Source organism: Mustela erminea, chromosome 3, assembly GCF_009829155.1.
Source record: "Mustela erminea isolate mMusErm1 chromosome 3, mMusErm1.Pri, whole genome shotgun sequence".
Classification (NCBI taxonomy): Eukaryota; Metazoa; Chordata; class Mammalia; order Carnivora; family Mustelidae; genus Mustela; species Mustela erminea.
Genome location: NC_045616.1, coordinates 65,449,460 through 65,465,369, shown reverse-complemented (window position 1 = coordinate 65,465,369; position 15,910 = coordinate 65,449,460). Strand labels below are relative to the sequence as shown.

The following is a 15,910-nucleotide window of genomic DNA, read 5'->3' as shown; positions in this document are numbered from 1 at the left end:
ACTGGAACCCTTGGGGATTTGTCCTGTGTCTGCGTGCTCCTGGCAGAGCAGATGAGATTGGTCCCGCGTCAGCAGCAAAATTTAGCTTCCCGAAGCAGTTGCATTCCTAGGACACCAGCTGGCAATTTCTGCTCCCCCTGTCCAGGAGCTGCAGAAGGGGCGCCTGAGCCCACAGCATCCTGGGAAGGGCATCAGTCCCCCAGGCTTTGCACAGGGGCTCCCGTGCAGAGCTCCTCCTGGACCCCTGCCACCACCCCAGTGGGTGTCACCTCCTCCAAGTCCTCGCTTGGGACCTGTGATCCAGTCACTCACATACCCTTGCTGCATTGCTGGTTTTTTTTTCCACTGTGAGAACAAAAATGCATCCAGTCAACATCTATTCACTAAATATTTTCTCTGGGGCTCAAGACTCCTCCCTCTCCCTCCCCTGTGAGAATCCTGCTGAGGACCACATTATAATAGCTAGCCTTTACTGAGAGTTTTCTATTCCCCAGGCACAAAGATAAGCTCGTTATAGTCTTCTTCTCACTCAGTTCTCATGAAAATCCTATGAGGTAGGCATTCTTATCTCCTTTGTGCCAGTGATGAAACTGAGATTCAGAGAGTTTTAGCAAGGTGCCCAGGGTCACACAGGGGCAGAATGAAGATCTGAACCTTGGTTTAAGCTGGACTGTTGACCACTTTCCTGTAAGACATAACTGCTAGGATCTTCGGCCTCTCCCGTACCTCTATCCCACATCACAGAACGTATTTCCATGTCATTGACACATCCCAAACCCAGACAGGCTTGGTATGAGGTTCTGAGGAGTGGAGAGAGAATAGAACTGGTTGAAGTCCTTCGTGGTTCCAAAGGTATATAACTCTTACAGGTACCACTTCTATGACAGTAATTACATTAAAATGTTTCCATATCCTATCTTAAATATGAATGCAATTAAAAACATTTTGAAAGTCATTTCATAACTTTACTCTTGAAATTATTTTTTTATTTTTCCTTGGGCAATTTATTTTCTTATTTTGAAATCCATTGAATTTTTCATTCTGAAACATTTTGTAGGCCCTTGAAAAGCCCTAGGCCCTGGGCCAATAGGGTAGAGATCCAGAGAGTTCCATACCCTCACCAGTGTGGGAAGCTTTGATCCCATTTCCAGAAGCATTATTTTGTCTCTGGAGCTGGAATCCTTTCCATTAGTTTCTTCTGAGAATTTCTGCCCTGTCTGCTGTTTTGGAGTTCTCCTAACTTTCTGGTGCTGAGGGAGGCCAGTAACCGGAAACAGTGATGGTTTGTGTGGTTCATCCCGCATGCTCAGTTCCCGCAGCCACAGGACGCCCTCTTCCCCGAGTAAGCATCACACACTGGCCTGGATGTGTTTTGGAGATCCTGACTATACTTCAGCTCTGGGATGGTGTATTAGTTTGCTTGGCCTGTCATAGCAAAACACCACAGAGGTGCTTTTCCACAGTTCTGGAGGCCATAAGTCAGAGATCAAGCGGCTTCCTCCAAGGGCCATGAAAGGAGGACCTGGGCCAGGCCTCTCTCCTCAGCTTGTAGGTGGCTGCCCTCTTGTTGCCTCGTCCCTCTGGTCCTGCACATCCCCAGGATCTCTGGGCTTGTCCTAATCTCTTCTGCTTTTAAGAAGGACACCAGGCTGGATTAGGGCCCCCTGAATGGCTTCATTTTGATCACCTCTTTAATTTTTTAAAAGATTTTTCTTCTTTATTTGAGAGAGAGAGAGAGAGAGCAAGAGCATGACCAGGGAGGGGAGGGAGAAGCAGGCTCCCCGCGGTACAGAGAGCCAGATGTGGGGCGCAATCCCAGGACCCTAGAATCATGACCTGAGCTGAGTGCAGACACTTAATTGACTGAGCCACCCAGGTGCCCCTGATCACCTCTTTAAAGGCGCTATTTCCAAATACGGTCACATTCTTAAGTACTGAAAATTAGGACTTTACTATATGAATTCGGGGGTGAGGCACAATTCAGCGTATAACAGATGGGTTTGGGTTTGAAATGCCCTGATAGTGCTCAGAAGCATTCCCTTCATCTTTGCGTAGACGGCAGGAGAAGGCTGGGCTGCGCTCAGAGCAGAGGTGGCACGAGCAGGAAGGAGCTGGAACGAGGTGGAGTGAGTCCAGTGCTTCGGCCCTGTGGATGCTTGTAAGTGCTGTGTGACACAGAAGCCTCAGTCCATCCTCCTGTGGTATAGTTATTAGTCCCGATGTGCACATCAGAAAACAGAGAAGTTAAGCAATTTGCCCCAAATTAGTCAGCTAATAAATGACAGGGCCGGGACATGAAATGAAGCAGGCCAGGCTCTCAGCCACTGGTTTGTAAAAGTACTTTATATATGGGGAACAGCCCTTCATCTGCAAAGGATTTGGTTTGTTCATCGTGTGTGTGTGTGTGTGTGTGTGTGTGTGTGTGTGTGTGTGTAATGGAGGGAGATGGTAAACAATTTCTTGCTTTGTGTTTCATTTCATTTTGTTTTATGTAGGGGGCTTCAGAGAATTGTCTGGAAGATCACCCAGAGTCAGGCCTTTGGTTTCAAAGATGAGGGCCAGGAAGGGAATTTGGCAAGATGGATTAGCAATGGGGAGGGAGTAGGGACTGTGAGCTTGAGGTTAAGAGAAGACGATTGTCTCCCAAGATCTGGAAGGGGTCTGTACAAACAGCATTCCAGAAGAGGCAGAGTCCGAACCCACTCACACTTCTGGACCCCCAGGTAGAAGAATCAGGACGTCCAGTGCCTGTGGAAACAGACACTGATTGATTCCTGCGACTCTGCAGCTCTACACGATGGTCCCTGAGGCCAAGCCTGGCAAGAAGGGAAGGAGATTTGAGAGGAGCCGCCCTCATCCAAATGGATCCTCCTTCAAATGGTGATGAACACATGAGGACAAAGCCTTGCAAGGTCAAGGGTTCTTACCTAAGGTGGGGATGCAGTACCCCAATAGCTGGTTCTAGGATTCTCAACATCTGGGTGAGTAGGGGTATGTATATCAGATTTATTTTGATTTAGAAAAATCAACACAACATTTCTTATTCTTTGAGTGCTCCGAAGCAATTCATATTATATATTTATTCCAGCTCCTTTCCAATTTTTCCCATCTTGTTCAAGCTGGGGGATCCCAAATTGGGTAAGATAGATTCATCAGGAGTGTGAAGAAAGGGGCTTAGAATTCATACCAACCACCCAACTATTCCCTGGTCTGATCACAGAAGTAGCTCATGTGCAAGTGTCACGTGTGTGTTTAGCTGCCTCATCGAAAATATGGTCCATTTCCCAAAATAGGCATTAGTCTTCTCCTGAATGGAAACCAGTACTCGATCCTGTCCTCTCACCCCATCTTGTAACCATCAGCCCAGTACCCAACACCTGGAGAGTGCTCCTAAGTGGAAAGACAAATGTGTGTAAGATCTGAATGATCTTTGCGCACAGACTTATTTTCTGGGTGAAGACAGTTATGACCCTACAAGGGGCATTGATCTCAGCCAGCTGTGATCTAACCAGGGGTTTTATGCTGGAAGCCTCATGATCAGAAGTTATCTGGCATCTCTCAGCGGTGCTAGACAAGTAGTACCCTGGAAGCTGCTGGCAGCTTCCCACCTCTCCTTGCCTTGCCAGAGCCTCACCTGGTTCAGTGGAGAAAGGACTGCTTCAGAACCCAAAAGACTTGGATTTTGAATTATTTAACCTTGGATGAATTCCTTGAGCTAATTACTTTGCCTCTCTTACCCTCATTTCCTGGTTTTTAAAATGGGAAAAAGAGCAATTACTTTAAGGAATTTCTAGGAGGATTAAATGATGTAACTTATGCAGAGCCCCTAGTGCAGAGAAAATGCTTGGTCATCATTGGCTGTCCTACCTGATCCAACCCTGGCCTCTCCATCTACTCCTCGGGGGTAAGACTAGCATCCCAAAACACTCCTGTGCAGGAGAAACTAAGCACTAAAAACATTCCTACAGGAAAGAAAATAGCCTGAAGAGTCTGGACCTCACACTGAAGAAAGGGCACAAAGATCTAGGACACCCGGGAATACAGGTTGTGTCCCCTTGGACCTGCTCCTAAGAGGCCTAGACTCTGCCTACCTATCCCTGAGAGCCACCTAGGTGAAAAGCAGAGAAACACTCAGGCTCACATGGGGACAGCGCGGCAGAATGGGTAAGATCATAGACCTGAGTTCAAATCCTCACCCTGCTACTTACTACTTCATGACCTTGGATATGTCACATAGCTTATCTCTGCTTATTTTATCCCCTGAAAAATCAATTGCATGAAGTGCCAAGCACGGTGCCTGGCAGAGTCAGCACTCAGGGCCATTGTGGCATTACAGTGCGGTGGTTAAGAGCTTGACCTGAGAAGCCTGGCTCTGCCCCTCACTCACTCACTAACCATGGTCAAGTAACCAGGCTCTCAGTGCCTCAGTTTGTTTATTTGCAAAATGGGGACCGTAATACAACCTAATACTCTCAGTTTGGGTGCCTCCAGAATGTTCCTCTGAGACAAGGACTTGAGAGCAAGAAGTTTATTTGGAAGGTGCTCCTAGGAAGCATTTGGTAGGGGAAGAGAGAAGTGAAATAGGGAAGGGAAGGGAAGCTAGTGAAGAGTTACCTCTGTAGGCAACTGGAGCTTCTTTGCACTTGGGGAACGGGAAGATTGTGCAGAACACACCCCAGATATGCCCAACTACAGGTCAACAAAGCTGGGGGCTTTCTGCAGCAAGTGCTTATCTGTCATTGGCTAAAGGTTGTTTCTGAGGATCTTAAATCTCAGCACCCACAATGTCTTGCTTGTTGAGTGTGCTCCCCAAGCCAGGGGGAGAAAAAGATTATGTAAGCAGAGAATTTCAGGTGCTTGCAGTATTAGTCTACAGTGTAGGGGAAAATGAGAGCGGATATGGACAGGACACCAATAGCATCTGCTACACCACCTCATAGGGTTGTCATCAGGATTTAAGCAAAATAAGTCATAAGACAAAATAAATACGGAAAGTTCTTAGAACAATGCCTGGCATGGAGACACTGCTCTCCCAGATGACATTCGCACTAAAGAGATTCAAATAATCTTTCACTTAAAAACATTTCAAAGTACTTGTGAATGTTCTTAATTGTTTCTTATTTAATGGAAGGCAGAGCTTAAGGAAAAAATAATTCAATAAATATTTATGCACGGCCTACCATGCCTGTGTTCCCATGATAATCAATAGAAATACAGAATTTGTGTATTTGAGGCAAGGTTCTACTCCTACCACCTCTTCCTAAGCATATCCTTTTGTTTGTTATCCTTTAAAAAATGTTTGCTTTATTCTTGACCTCTTCCTTATCTCACTTTGCAATTTGCATATGGGGCTGTTGATAATTTTTTAACAATCATGGCTAGTATATAAACTGCCAAAATCATGGAAATAGGCAAATCCCCCTTTTCAATTCCATGAACTATCAACCAATAAAGATTTCAAAGAAAAAATGGTCACAAGGAGTTCTCAGCAAGCCTACTGATCAGCCAAAAAGATTTGCATCCTTCTATTTTATTAAACTAGCCTTTCATCCTTAAATATGAATGGACCATCAAGAACCAATAGACATTTGGGGAAAAAAAATCAATGGCACAAAAGAGGAACAAAAGGAACAAATAGAACAATCTACGACAGAGGTGACAAATGTAATGCAGGACATAACAGAATTTTAAATTGCATATTCATATTTTTAGAGTACCTTGAGAAGTAATTGTCACCACAAAACAAGAACAAGTTGAAATGAAAAAAGAAGAAAAAAATGAACAGTAATGAGTTCTTGGATATTAAAAAATACTCTAAATCTAGCAAAGTATGTGCAGGACTTGTATGCTACAATGCACAGTGGTCTACGAAGCATAAATTTAAGGAGTCTTGGGCATCACAACACCATTGTTAGGAAGAACTTAGACCTGAGCTTGAAACTTGGTATCAGTAGCTGTGAGATTTTGGCAAATTAGTCTCAAATATCTACCACTGAAGCATTTTTATCATGGTTGCTTTAAAATTGTTTCCAGATCATTCTAAATCTCTGTCAGTGTTGGCATCCATGGTTTGTCTTTCTTCATTCAGTCTGAGATCATCCAGCTCTTGCATGACAAAGGATTTTCAATGGAGACTTGGATGTTTTTGTATTATGTTATGAGACCAGGTATTAGTTCCATCTTCAGATTATCTACCATTGGCACCCCCCCCACTCTTTTTTAACACCGCTCCAGGAGGCAAGGTAGGTGGGGACACATCACCTTCTTACTTACAGGTGGAGGTTGAAGCCCAGGTTCCTCATTCGGACTCTGCTGACAGGGGGGAGGAGTGGGCTTCTTTTGTTGTTGTCGTTGTTGTTAAATATTTTATTTCCTTATTTGTGAGAGAGGTAGAGCAATAGAGATAGCGAGAGAGCTTGAGCAGGGAGGAGAGGGAGAAGCAAGCTCCCTGATGAGTGGGGAGCCCAAAAGAAGCCTCAATCCCTGGGACCATGACCTGAGCTGAAGGCAGAAGTTTAACCAACTGAGCCATCCAGGTATCCCCTCTATTTATTGACTGTTGTGTGGGAATGGGAATTCTGGGTCCCCATGTGGTCCCCACAAACACTGAAGTGGAGGTGGCCTCCTTACCTCTAGCAATTGTGGAAGCCCTGACACTCTATTTTCTTCTAGGCCTCCTCCAACAACATCCCAAAGGAAAGGGGGGGGTGCCTCATTACTGCTGGGTGGGGTAACAGTCTGGGCTCCCCATGTGTCTCCACTGACACCACAGGTGTGGAGATTAAGGTCTAGCTCCCTATTTAACCTCCTCTGACTCCATCATGGGGGGCTGACGGGTTGCCCACTATCATCTCATAAGGTTGGGAGTCTAGGCCTTCAGGTGGGATAGGGCCCCAGGGTTTTCTGTGTTGTTTGGCTAGAATAGAGTGATTACGACCCAAGTTTTCTGTTTTGCTGGGCTGTATCTTTCCTGGTCCTTCGGGCAGGGAGATGAGGCATTTGTTGTTGCACATCTTCTACACCTGCAACCTTTGGCATTTGTTGGGCACTGGCTTCTTCAGCCTCAAGTCTAGGATACATGAGGAGACAAGAAAAACCCAGCTAACAAATCCTCTGCGTCATTCCTTGGGTCCTCATGTCCCTAGCTGCTCTGCCTTCTTTTCTCCAACTTTCCTTGTCTCCTTGTGTTTCTTTCACATATAATGCCAGGGTTTTATTTGCATTTAGTGCCAGGAATAGGGAAAAATATGACTTTTCTATCTTCCCTGATGTCAAAGTCACTCATTCTTCATTTTAAAGTAACTAGTATAATGAAGAATTTCATTTCAAGACTTGGAAAACCCAACTGCTAAGAAATAGTCACGACTTTATAAGAACCCATAAAAGCTGGTGTTCAAGGGCCAAAACTAACTTTGCTAACAGAGAGAGACTCTATGTAAGTTTTCACTCAGTGTTATTGTTTTTGTTTGGGGGACCCCTTTTGACGTGTGATAAATATGACATGTCATAAAAAGAATATTAAAAGTGCCAGGTCGTCAGTGTGCTTTAAATGATTTGAGGGTAAGTAAAGGAGGTTTTATTTTATTTTGTAGCACTCTGAGGTCTTAGGAGGATTTGATTGCCTGGATGCTTCAAGTTGGAAGATAAGTTATTCTAGGCCAGCCACTCCTTCTGAATGGTCTGCTTAGTATCCCCAATCAATTAGATCATTGATATGGGTTATGTGTCAGGAATAAACACTGCCAGTCTCAAAGAGCTGGGGGGAGGGGGGTGAAGTTCCCTAGGTCACCCCCACATGGAACAGCTTACATCTGGTTCAGGTTAGAGATGAACAGCTGACTAGATAGCTTAATGAACCCCCAAGATAGTTCCCTTTTAAAGGCAAAGTGATGATCATGAGGGCCAGTGTACATTCTGGGATTCCAGCAAATATTTCAGAGAGGATCCTATTACTTTTTGAAGTTTGCAAAAATCAAAACATCTTTTTCAGAAATGTCACCTCCCCACCTTAAAAAAAAAAAAAAAAAGTCCTCAGGGACTGCTGGGCATGAGAGTCAGACTTGGATAACCAAGACAAAGAAATCTCACTGCCCCAGTCAATATTTTGCTGGTGCTGTTCTGGTCCAAGGGCAGTATGTACTTGAGCAATGGGTGTGAGTCTTGGGACGGGGGAAGGGGAAGGAGAATGAAAAAGCAACCCAAAGTGTTCTCCGCCAGAGTTGAAAGCAACTCTCCTCGACACACATCAATTTTCTTCCCCAAACAGTCCTGACAGAGCCTTTTAGTATCAACTAGATATTCCCAGAGAGCACTTATAACCCTTTAGAGATCATTGTTCTCTTATGTCAATACGTATATTACCAGCAAAGACCTCACTTATTCGGAGAGGAAAAAATGAAATGGCATTCAGCCTCAGACCAGTTGCCTCTGATTTTATTTCAGAAGGTTCTGTGTTCCACGTCTGATGTAACGTTGCATCCTGGCAATGCCTGAAATACCGGTGTGTGACTTCTCCATTCCCAGAGCTACCAACTCAATGGGATATGCAATGGACTTAAAGATGCTCATGCCAGGCAGTAGTCTTGCTAGCAAGAGTCTTTCCCTTAAGATCTAACAATTAGCTCCCTGGCCAAGACCACGCAGCCAAACCAAAGGAGAACAGTGACGTCCTGAGAGAGTCAAAGGGCAGCTCCTTCAGCAGCTCTCCTATCCTCACCAAACAGATCTCTAGTAAAGGGACAGGACCACATCTAAAGGACATTTGCAAAACTTGACATTATGTTTGGCTTTCGCTTCTTCAAAGGGAGGCCAGCATTCTTCAAGCTTCTAAAGAGAATGTAAAAACATTGCAGTCTAGAGGAGCCTGGGTGGCTCAGTTGTTAAGGGTCTGCCTTTGGCTCTGGTCATGATCCCAGGGTCCTGGGATCAAGCCCCACATCAGGCTCCCTGCTCTGCGGGGAGCTTGCTTCTCCCTCTCCCACTCCTCCTGCCTGTGTTCCCTCTCTTGCTGTCTCTCTCTCTCTGTCAAATAAATAAATAAAATCTTAAAAAAAAAATTGCAGTCTACAAAATCACATACTTTCCCCTTTCCAAGAGCCAGGCTCTCAATGTGAGTGATGATATAAGGAGAGAGCATCCCACAGGATGGAAGGAAGAGAACAGTTTATCGGCAAATATAACCACATGTGCCATTTTTAGAGGAAGGTGCTGGGAAGTGTGGAGAAAGAGGCAAAAATGAGCCAGTTGGTAATCTATGCAAAGTAAACCCAGACTGCCCAGCCACCACATGCATGATAACTAAATAGTGTCTCCGTGGGTTTCCCACCAAGTGATGAGAAAAGCACAGCTCTAAAGACAGACAGACTGGGTTCGAATCCCAATGCATTACTTCCTGCCTATGTCAACTGGTACTGGTTTCCTTAACTTTCAGGGTCTCCATGTTCTTATCTATAATATGGGCATTCATTCATCCATTTAGCATTTACTCAATGTTTATTATATGTCAAGGATTGCACTAGATCCTATGTAATACAGCAAGGAATAACACTTCTTGTGTGTTCAGATTTAGATGAAATAACATATGTAAACCATTTATTACTGAGACACATACATAGGAAATGCTGAATAACTACTACTTCCTCTCTCTTTCTTAATCCTTTAAGAGCTATAGAAGGAGTTTCATTCCAAATAATCGCTGGCTCATGAAAAGATAGATTATAGAGATATCTGCCTCTAATACATAAGAAGCTGCAATCCATTGGCCCTTCTTAGGGAACTTTGGCATCTCAAGTGTTAGGACCTTTCACTAGGGATTGAAATGCAGGTCCGGAGGGCATTCTAAGGGCTTACCAGCATCCACCTGCCCTGACTGCTCCCCCCAGCTCTGAATCTAACTGTGGCATGACACAGAATATGGAAAGTGGAAGACGTGTTGGGTCCCTTCCCTAGGCTATTCATTACACATGTCACAGAAGGTAAATCCAATATTTAAGCCAATAACAGCAGCCATCACCTGCTGAATTCCTCAAAAGTGCTCCCGCTAGACTAGACACTCCTTGAGATAAAGAACTTATTTATCTGTGTCCCTGCCTCAGTGACTCTCCACATACAAATAGTTGGCCCTCGTACAACATTTGTTGCATATAAATTGGGATCATTCTGCCTTGGCCACATTGTAGGGTTTTTATGAAGATCAAATAGGCCATTTCTATAAAAACCCTTTGAGGTTGTAAAATACCATGCAGATGTAAGGAATTAATATTGGCCTGTTTTGGGTCTGAGAAGGAAGTAGCAGAAAGGGAGAAGAAGTGGGGAGGATGAAAGGGAGCTGGGGGGTGGGGCAGGCGCTGGGGTTTGAAAGCCATCTGAAGCCAGTCTGAGATGGAGGAGAGGGGTTTCAGTTGTTGCAAGAATGAGGGTCAATTCCCACACAGCCTGACAGTCTTTCAATGACTCTGGCTGGAGACCGACTCAAAGATATTCTATCCTATGACCAGCTTCGGCGTATTGGGAAAAGGAATTACGACAGTCATATAATATGATGGAACACCATGTTTCAAAGGTCACGCTTCAGAGACACTGTTAATGACATGGGGAGATGCTGAGGAACAAATTAAATCATCTAAAAAATAAGACAATTAGAATCTTAATTTTATAAAAATAAGTGAATAAATAAAAGCATATGGAAGCAAGGGGGAAAAAAAAAAACACTGAAAGGAGGTATACCAATAAGTTAACAGTAATACATTATTACAAAGAGTTATAATAATTACAAATAATCTTTTCCTTGTTTTATACAGCCTCCAATAAAGAAGTATGACTTTTTTATAATTGGAAGTACATCTGCGTGTGTATACACAGATACTCTCTTCTTTGCTGGTTCTTGCATCCCTTCCAGGATGTTGTTCCAGGAACCAAATCGTCAGGAACCGAATCAGATGTTCCATCCAAGTCCCACTTGGCAAAAATGAAACGCGTAACTCAGTTTTTTGATTTTGTCAGCTGCAGGCTCATTGGACTCTTTCCCCTTTCCCCTTGAAGGCAACTGCCTGGGTTCTGGTCACAGCTCTAACTTAAATATATCACTGTCCCTCTCTGAGCTTTTCTCCCCCTCTGCAAAATGAAGAAGCTGGACTCTGAGGAGCTGGGACACCCGCCTCCCCAGGCAGTTTTAATACCATTCACCACCTTTTCCGGGCCTTCCCTCTACGTGCAGGTTTCCATTTCACTCCCCCTAACAATACTTCACCAGAAAAAGAAGCCAAGAACAGATGAGATGTTTTGAGTTTCTACTGATACTTCTCACTGCAGGTTGGAAAACCTGGTTGGCTAGTGCTTGTTGGACAGGTCAACAGCTGGGGTTAGGTCCACTCTCGCCCCCTAATCTCAGCCTCATCAGAAAAGCAAATCACATTTGGTTGACGTGGGACATAATTTCAATCAGGGAAAGGCCAGTGTGAATATGAAAGGCCTCTCTTTTCTCCAAGCAAGTCTGAGTATCTGCCTTTGGGTTTGTGTCTGTCTGTATTTGGCAGCGGTGGTCTGGAAGAAGACCTGGTGTTTGTGACCAAAGTGTTTCCTTCTTCAGGTTGAAGTTAGCACAAACCGTTCCGATCAAGAAGCAATAACATCCCAGGCCCCAGAACCCCCTGAAGGAGCCTGAGGGGGCACCCAGTCTTCCTCTGCCTCCGTCACCACAGCCTATGGCCCCTTGGCCTCGACAGCCGCACGCCTCCCATCTCCCAGCTCTGGGCTCCTTTCAAAGGCCCTTTATTAAACCACCAACTATTTGCTGTCGAGACATTTAGGATGAAATCATTGTGTTAAACAAATAAACGTAGCTTCGTCCAGATTTCTGCTCTGGGAGCAGAGTAAGAAAATAATTTCTGTCTGCTCGCCACAAAAGCGGCTGGAAAGGCCCAAAGAAAAATATTATTTTTACTCCATTGTGTGAAATATTGTCCTGGAGGGTCTGGCGCACTGAGCGTTTGAAGAGTTTGTGCTGGCAGGTTTCAAGGGTCCCCTGGGCCGGCCCCCTGGGATTGTTTTCTGCATTAATAAACTTAGCATGATGTGTGTTAAAAGGAATATTCTGTTTGCTTTGTAAATAAGGGATGTCAAACACGAAGCAGAAGCCTTGCAGACATTAGGTGATGTGTTCTCGGAGCAGGGAGAGGGAAGCAGGGAGGGAGGGGCACCCTGGAAAAAAAAATGGGCATGACTGGGGCTCCCTGAACTGAGCTGAGGCCATGTTGGGAAAACAAATCAGCCTGTTTGAGTCCAAACCAGGCCATTTCCTCACTGATCCTGGTGGGAAAGCTGCACACTTTGCCCTGAACCAGCAGGATACAGGCTTGGGAAGGAAAGTTCTCAAGTGTCTGTCAGCTGTGTGGTGGAGGGGAGATGATGGCGCCTGGCAGAGGCCCTCCCCCAACCCACACCCACCCCCTCCCCTTGGAGAGAAGATTCTTGGCTTGTCCGGATCTCCCAGAGCTGGCGGGCAGGAGGGGGCAGAGGTTAAAGCCATATCTTTGGGAATGACGATCTGACTCTCGCTTCGTCTATCTCTCTCATAGGCCTTTCTCAGATGTCACGGCAGCCCCTGAGTTCGTTCCCCTGTCAAATTCTTGACGGGCCCTCGGGGATACCGACATCGTGGGAGACACATCACCCTCGCCCTGTGATCCCTGCCTCTGTGGGGAACCTGAAGGAGCCAGGGCAGGATGTGTACCGTCTCTGGCTCAAGTATTTGGTATTTTCACAGGTGCCTCCCCCTGGCCCCCCGGCCCCCTCCGTTGTCCAATCCAATGTTATTGAAGGCTCCCTAGACCTCCCAGGCGGTTTCACTTCCACCCACTGCCCTGGGGCCTCTTCCCTTTCTCCCTAAATTCTCCATCCCCCTCGGCAGTGCAGGGAGGACTCTCTTGACATCCATTGCTAGTCTGGAAAGCCCTGGTTGTCTCCTGCTCAGAAGTTCACACCGATTCTTGAGACTTCAAAGGAACACGATGGCAAGGAACGCTGAGATCCATTCTGCGAGGCTCACAGACTCAGAGCCCTGAGGGCACAGATAGAAACCAGGGGTCTGCAGCCAGGGCCCTGTTCAGATCACCCGAATGAAGAGCTTTCGCCATTGCTGTTTTCTGAGCTCACACCCAATTAGTTCTACTTCAGTTCCTTTGGGGGATTGCTCAAACTGCAAAATGGTTGTAAGTTTTGGTGTGTCCAATGGAGGTCATTCCAGGCAGCAACGAAGCCAAAGAGGGGTCTCACCACACACACTTATTTCATGGAATTTATTTCACTTAACTCATGTGTCTTCAGTCCCCATACCAGTTTCCTCTGGCTGCTCTAATAGACGCCACAAACTGGTGACTTAAATAAGAGCCATGTATTCTCCCAGATGTTGGCCAGAAGTCCAAAATCAAGGTGATGGCTGGACTGTGCTCCCTCTGGAGGCTCTGGGAAGGACCCTTTCCTGCCTCTCCCAGCTTCTGATGGCTGTCAGCATTCTTTGGTGGTGGTTGCCTGCCTCCCTCTCTGCCTTCACATTTTCTTCTCCTCTGAGAGGTGCTCTCTCTCTGTGTTCTCCTCTCCCATCTGTCCTTCCTCCCTTTGTCTCTTTCTTATAAGGACATTTGTGATGGCATGTAGGTCCCATTCACATAAATCAGGAGGATAAGCTCCTCCTCTCAAAATCACTAACTGCATCTTTCACTCCATAAGGTAATATTCATTCTTCACTGCAGAAGGTACTTTTCACAGGTTATGAGGATTAGGACACAACATACATTTTGGGAGGCCACCATTCAGCCCACTATGGCCCCCTGAGCAACAACAGAGTTAGGACTAGAATCTGGGTCTTTTTCTTCTTCTTTTTTTTTTTTTTAAGATTTATTCATTTTAGAGAGAGGACACAAGCAGGATGAGCAGAGAGAGATTCTCAAGCAGACTCCATGCTGAGCCCAGAGCTTGAGCTCACGACCCTGAGATCATGACCTGAGCCAAAACAAAGAGGGGATGCTCAACTGACTGCACCACCCAGGGGCCCCAAGATAACGTACATAAAACACTTTGCAGGATCAGGCAAGCAATAAAGGTTTAATGTTAGGTGTCTATAGTGTTACTGTTCTGGCAGGAATTAAGTAGTTTATCATTAAAAATTATAAAAGGGAGGGGTACCTGGGTGGCTCAGTGGGTTAAAGCCTCTGCTTTCGGCCTAGGTCACAGTCCCAGGGTCCTGGGATCGAGCCCCACATCGGGCTCTCTGCTCAGCAGGGAGCCTGCTTCCCTCTCTCTCTGCCTGCCTTCTTGTGATCTCTGTCTGTCAAATAAATAAATAAATAATCTTTAAAAAATTATAAAAGGGAGAAAATATCTGCAAATCACATATCTGATAAGGGATTAGTATCCAGAATATATAGAGAACTCCTAAAATTTAACATAAAAATAAACAACCTAATTCAAAAATTGGTGATGGACTTGAATATACTTTTCTCCAAAGAAGATATACAAATGGCCACTAAGCACAGAAAAAGCTGCTCAACATCAATAATCATTAGAGAAATGTTGAGCAAAACTATGAGGCACCACCTCACACCCACTAGGGCAATCACTACCAAAACAACAGAAAATAGCAAATGCTGACAAGGATAGAGAGAAACTGGAATGCTTGCACACCGTTTTAGGGAATGTGAAATGGTACAACCCTGTGGAAAACAGTCTGGTGTTTCTCAAAGAATTAAAATGGAACTAGCCTATGATCCAGCAATCCCATTTCTGGGTATATACTCAAAAGAATTTAAAGCAGAGTCTGGAATCAATATTTGTAAACTCATGTTCATAGCAGCATTATTCACAATAACCAAACCACAAAAGCAACTCAAGGGTCCATTACTGAATAAATGGATAAGTGGTCTATATATACAGTGGAATATTATTCAGCCTTAAAAAGGAAGGAAATTCTGACATGCATGCTAGCATGGATAAACCTTGAGAACATTATGCTAAGTGAAATAAACCAGTCACAAAAAGATGTATACTTTTATGAGGTTCCCAGAATAGTCAAAAGCATAGGGACAGGTTGTAGAATGATGGTTGCCAGGGACTGAGGGAGTGAGAAATGGGGAATTATTGTTTAATGAGTAGATAGAGAGTTTCAGTTTTGCAAGATGAGGGAAGTTCTGGAGATGGAGGGTTGTGATAGTTGCACAAAAATGTGAAAAATACAAACTACAGTATGCACCAAGTATATGCTCATGCAACATAAGCAAACTAAGAACTTGGCTGAAATTGAACAAGGTGAGTCGAGGTCCTAGAAGCCCCCCTTGGGAGGCAGGGGGAGATGAGCCCCACTGGGAAAGTCCCTCTCTCTGGCCTCATAGCTCAGCAGTCTCCAAGGAGGCATGGCTGCTTACCCGCACAGCCTCCCTGTGACCCTCAGCAGTAACCAGGCCAGCCAGCTAGTGTCCATTGCTGGTCTGTTTTAGGATCACCCACCTGGCTGAGCAGGATGAGCCAGAGGAAAGCAGAGACCTGAATGGAACCTTGGGAATGGTCAGAAATGAGAGTTGGTGTCATCTAGGGGCCACTGAAAGATTTCATGTCATTTTTGTAATATATCTGTTCCCTGGCCAGTATTAAAGGGAGAGATCCTTGTGGCCAGAGTTCAGAACAAATCTTTCAGCATCATGGAGTTGTGATCCTCCCCATCATGTGGCCATGGTTGGCAGGCAGCACAATCCTACTGAAAGATCTGTGTTAAAAGGTGACTTACTCAGACTCTTGTCCCCCCCTAACACTCCCTCTGTGCACCCCCACCCCCAAAGGCACACATCCTGCCAATGAATTTCCCACTGAAGCCCCAGCTATTCGTCTGAAAATACCCCCAGCTGTTTGCTTCTGTGGCAGC

The 15,910-nt window shown here is 45.2% G+C and overlaps 1 long non-coding RNA gene across 1 annotated transcript; it reads right to left on the bottom strand.

The window, feature by feature from the left end:
• Positions 1-642: 642 nt before the first annotated feature.
• Positions 643-14,577, bottom strand: LOC116585595. The gene is made up of 3 exons (XR_004283713.1): positions 14,513-14,577; positions 11,353-11,354; positions 643-654 (listed from the first exon to the last, which is right to left on the bottom strand). It is a non-coding gene; the product is annotated as an uncharacterized LOC116585595 (long non-coding RNA).
• Between the last annotated feature and the right edge of the window lie 1,333 nt (positions 14,578-15,910).